This window comes from Apium graveolens, chromosome 3 (assembly GCF_009905375.1).
Source record: "Apium graveolens cultivar Ventura chromosome 3, ASM990537v1, whole genome shotgun sequence".
NCBI classification, from domain to species: domain Eukaryota; kingdom Viridiplantae; phylum Streptophyta; class Magnoliopsida; order Apiales; family Apiaceae; genus Apium; species Apium graveolens.
In genome coordinates, this window is record NC_133649.1 from 280,011,124 (window position 1) to 280,017,123 (window position 6,000).

The window sequence follows — 6,000 nt, forward strand, 5'->3', positions numbered from 1 at the left end:
TGTTAGAGTTGTCGACAACTCCTCAGACCAACCTTAGTTCTATATCAAATTGAGTACTGATTGAAGTGATTTTCTTTTCTGGATATTTGGAGACAGTTTCTGAATCAAATCCTGGGAGACAGTTTCTGAATCAAATCCTGAGAAAGCATCACTGTATATAAAATGAGTGTGAGAGAGCTATAAGTTGCCAAGTAAATGATTTTTGCATGATGTATATTTATTACTTAAACTCAAAATTCCCTCATTTATGTCTTCTTTTTAGGACTGAAGTCTATTCTGACTGCTTTGACTGCTATATTATCTCACAAAATAAATAAATAAAATCCTAATAATGATGGCACACCCCTAAAATCGATGGTTCCTAACATCTGTATGGACGGATAGTCAAAATTTTAATTTAAAAGAATCGATACTTCATTCGGGACAGTAGTTCATACAGGGCATAGTCTATTCTGACTGCTTTGACTGCTACATTCTCTCACAAAATAAATATATAAATAAACTCATAACCGTTCTTGCAATTTACATGGATAAACACTACTACATTATAAGGAACCAACTGTTTACATTCAAATTGTTCTAAACTGATTCTAACTTATCATGTATAAGTTAAATAAACAATTATTACAATACAGTTTGAATAAGTCAACAATGTGTACCTTTCATACCTGAGTGATGTGTGTGAGTGTGTAAATATAAATACACTTCTTTTGCATTTTGTTTGTGCACTGTGTGAGTTTTTGAGAAATGAACTTGTTAATCTGCAAAATGATTAGTATACACAGTTGCTAATCCATATATATTCTTTGAACTAGTGGACTGAATACAACTGGTTAGTAGACTAGTCAGATTTAAACAAAGCAGTTGTAGTTCTAGGATATCAAACTGTTTAACTATCTCAATTATCAGCAAACTGAAATCATTTCCTTAGTTTATCAGTACAACCGTTTAGTATATTGACAACAGTACCTGTAGATGCATATTAGTGATTCATAAAGGCATAAATACAGTACTGCAAGGGAATGTAACATAATGCAAATTTTATATTCACAAAAGCCAAAAATGTTCCTTTTCAATCAGTGTGGTTCACTGATTAAAAGAACAAACATTTGCACCTGTCTTAACATTACAAAGCAAAAAGAGTGCATACACTCCAGAGAATTACAAGTTCAACATCTAGTTCCATCATTACAAACAAGTTAAAGATACAAAAGTTAACATCAGATCAGCAGAGTTAAGTAGCACAGAATCAAACACCACTTCAAGTTCAGCAAACACAGATCATCCAACCACATTTCCATCCACATCACAAACATGAATCAGATCAGGTAAGAGTTCAATGGGGGGTCCTCTAGCATCCAACATATCCTCTAATTCCTGAACCATATCTAAGTCATTAGAGACTGGAACTTGGAATGAGTTCACAATCTCTAGGTCAGTCAAACTAGGTTCCCCTAGGTTTGATCCAGCTAGGTTCTCTAAATAGGAAATCCTATTCTTACAGGATATAGTTACACTTTCTAGGTAAGCCACCTTGTCCTTAATCTCCTTATTTTCTGTTTTAACCTTTTTAAGTTCAGTTTTAAGCTCACTAATCATGACTCTCACAGACTCATAATTTGAGAGGAAGATGTCTTCTTCTCTAAGTACTGGAGGAAGTACAGTAGGTTCAACCTCTTGAGGTTCACAGGTTGTAAGGGAGATCTGAGGTCTTATATGGTCTTTGGTGATATGAGAATCACCCAAGTTAGCAAATTTTTCAGGAAGGTGAACATTACACATCAGAAAGAAACATGTAATGAGAAGACCATAGGGCATGTATCCTACCAGATTAGCATTTATCATGTTTAACAAGATTACATAGGATATACTGAAGTTTATCTTGTTATTATAAAGGAGGTAAATGAGTTTTACATCATAAAAGTCAAAATACTTGCTTTGATTAGGTTAGGTAACACATTGGCCCTAATTATTAAAGCTAAGTGTTGAAATACCCCTTTAAAATGCTTAAAATGGATACCACAGTTAACATCACACAACCCAAAGGCACATCAGACTCACAGAGGACACCCAACATTAACTCATACTCAGCTTTGTTAAACACAAACAAGGAATAAATATCATGACAAGGAAGTTCACACAAGTGTAAAGGTAAATGCAAAGCTCTGTTTAGACTCTTGTTATCAATGCAAATAACCTTCTTGTTCACAGTGGTAGTAAAATGCAGCACACCATCTACTCCCTTTATGATATTCATGTTGCAATAGAATTCACCCATCAAATGTATGAAGTACTGTCTACACAAATGAAAGACTAACCCATCCCATTTAGCAGTTCTGATTACCTTCTCAACTTCACCAGTCAGATTCACACAAATGCCAGGCTGGACATTTTGGATAAGGTCTAGGTATTTCTTTGAGTTGGAAGGGTTTGCAAGGTCTGGAGGAGGGGGTTTGGAACTGTTTGTGTTTGGTTATTTCTGAGGTTTGATTTCCTAGTGTATACCCTAGCTTGAAAAGGCTTAGAGGGTCTAGGGTTTTGAGCATTTGGGATTTGGAATTTTCTGCTTTGATAGAATGGAATGGTGTGATTTCTAAATCCTTTTCTAGGGTTCTTACAAGGCTCTTTGGTTAGGGTTTCTGGACTGGGAAGTGTTTACAGTTTTGAAGGCAGAATTTTTTGGTGGATAAACTATTTCTTTTCCATATCTTGAAGTAGATATGGATTGGTTATGGCTGGTCTTGGTCTAGGGTAATATGGCATTGCATTTGGATTCAGACTTGTAAAGTAGAGAAGATAAGCTTTTCTAAGTGTGTGTGAATGCAGCAAGTAACAGTATATATGCATGCACATTGCACAAAATCCAAGATCAGTTTAGAAAATAATTTCATTTTAAAGTCACTTTTACTGTTCATGAATAATGTTTATCATTAAGTGCAGTTTGCCAAAGCATGTTGTGTCACATAAGTCCAAATCCTAGGTATTTACTTAGTTATTCTAGGACATGATATATTTATAGCAGTTATAGGCAAATAGTGACATGAAGTGCCTAATTATACTATTTTAAAACTGTTTTAAGTACATAGTGCACAGATTTTGGGAAACTGTGTGACATAAAGGTGAAGTGCAGCATACCCTAACACATAGACTCTAGTAAGATGACAAATTGTGCATTTAAGAATGTTCAGTTTGCTGTCTTGAATATGCAGAAAGTGTAACACCTTTTCAAAGATATTAATGGAATAACCTTTTTGTTTTAACACAGAATAATGCATTTATATCTATAGGTAGCTTATGTTAAATGATAAGGAATAAATGAGAATAATATCATATTTAACACAACTGATGCATTTATATTACATGTGCAATTCCATTTAATTCAGATAGCAATTAATATCACACAATCACACAGAATAAACAATAAGTCAGATTTAAACACAATTTCTTCATGGCATTTTAGAGTTTTTTCCTAAGATCTCTAAGTGGCCATTAATCACAGCAGTGATCCAGATACAGAGGTGCTCATGGCTCCCCTGCCAGGTCTTTCTGTGAGGGCAGTGTGTGCTTGTGTTTTAATTACTTGCTTTAAGCCTTTGAATTCATATATTAACTCTACATTAAATCATCAGTATAATCAATCATAGTGTACAAGAGTACATATATCACAGAAAGATAAGATTGAAGTACACAGAAGTTCAATGAATCAAGAAGTATATCACATTTTGAATTCAAATAAATCTGACAAAGCAAACAATGCACATATTTCAAAAGATCACAAGCACATACACATTGTAGATTGATTCAAGTAGATACTGATAAGATACAATGAGTCCAGATACATGATACACTGTTAAGCACATAATTCTCATAAACATTAACACAGCCTGGATCAGTATGCATTCCTAAATAACTTACACACTTTTGTACTTATTTCAAGATACACAGGTGATTAAAGTAGTGTTTAGTGATTAAGTTACTCTAATCAATTTCAGTTTGTAGTTACATTCAAGAGATTCTACACATATAATTGATTTAACCATGGATTATCATTTATATCTTGCTAAGTAGTTATGGTGAGAGCAAATTATAGTTAATTACAAGTTGATCAGTTAACATAACTTTATCAAATTATTGAGTATAACCAAGCCTGAGTTATTTTGATTAAGTGAACAAAAGATCAGTTTTAATAAGAGCACATAGATTCTTTAGATCATACAATATTAAGTATTATCTATGCATCTTACACACTGAGTTAGATTATATCAAGAAAAGTTCACACTTAATCAGTTTATACCAAATCAGTTCATATCTAAAGGCAGTTCATATTTTGAATTAAATCAATTGTATATATGTCTACCTAATCACAGAGCACTTGGTTATATCAAATTAACATGATTATCTTAATTAAGATACATTGCATTTAAAACAATGTTTACAGATCACAAGTATTCAGATTAACCATAATTATCATTATCCATTTTTTTCAATTCATTCAGATAAATCAATCATACCATTGAGTTCAAATTCTGGATTTCATTCAAGTGATAGTGCTCAATTACTGCATATAGTCACTCAGCATACATGACAAACACATAAACCACATATTGACTTAATCTTAGTTTAGTTTGATTCATTCAGGACTGTTATACCCAGAATAGCAGTTAACTCAAGTCAAGATACATTTTGCACAAGAATTTACTAACAATTCACATATATATATCAATTTTGATCACAACTAGCACATAATCAACTGTAGTCTTGATTTTACCTAATAAATCACACTGGAGTTTTATTTTAATCAAATCAGTGACACATACCAAAAAATATTACACACAGCACATATCTATATCAAGTTATGATCACATATGTTTAAACACTTACACTCAACTTGATTTTCCCAGATAACACAAAAAAGAGTCAATTTTTGGATCAAAACAAAGTTGTATCTCAATCAAAAGTTCACATACAAGTTACATACATCAATTTTGATCAATCAGTCATGTTTGACTTAATTTTATCAAAAATTATCATACATAAAGTTTTGTTCATATCAATCCAGAGACATATTCAAGAAATTCCTCAACTAACATATATATCTCAATTTATGATCTCGTATAAGCAATTAATTATATTTGAATTCGATTTTCTCAAATATTTCATAAACCAAGTCTATTTTGAAAAGAAACAAGCATATTTTCAAGTAGTCTCCACAAATAGCACATATACTTCAATAATTTTCAATCACAGATGCTTCAAATCTTCAATTTCACAAAACTAAATCATAACACACATTTAGGGTTAGATGTTCATACCTGAGCCTGTAGCCTGGCCTGGCTTACAGGTCTTACCTGGTTGACTCAGTCGCGGACTGAGTCAACTTCCAAAACTCTGCATGCATCCATTTTTCTTTATCCGATTGATTTTAGCCTTGATTCCGTTCTTCTCCTGCATATTATCTCAATAAAATGGTTAGGGTTTTATCAAATCAGTTATAATCGAATCAAATCGAAAGTATATATGTATATAAACATGATTCGAATGTTCGATTTGATGATTCTCGATGGATTCATATAAGAATCATCGATTTTTATCATCAAAATCATTCGTTTTTCCAACCCAAACATGATTAACCCTCAATCATATGTTACGAATGATGAGATATGAGTAATAAGCACAATATTGTGTATATTCATCGAGTTTTTGAAAGAAAACGATGAACTTGATCTAGGGTTTACAGAGAGAAGGAAGAGGCGAAAAAGAAATGAGAGAAGAGGCTAGGGTTAGGAATGAAAATGAGTGCACTGTGCAAACAGTGTATTCAGTTTTATATTAACCAAATGGATGGCTTAGATTGATCTAAACAAATGATCAATGGCCTAGATTAAAACGTTTTAATTTTTGGGTTTTTTTTAAAATGGGCTGAATAGAATGATTTTGGGTTTGTTATATATATATATGTATATATTGATATGTTTTTGGGTCTTATAATGACTTTGGGCC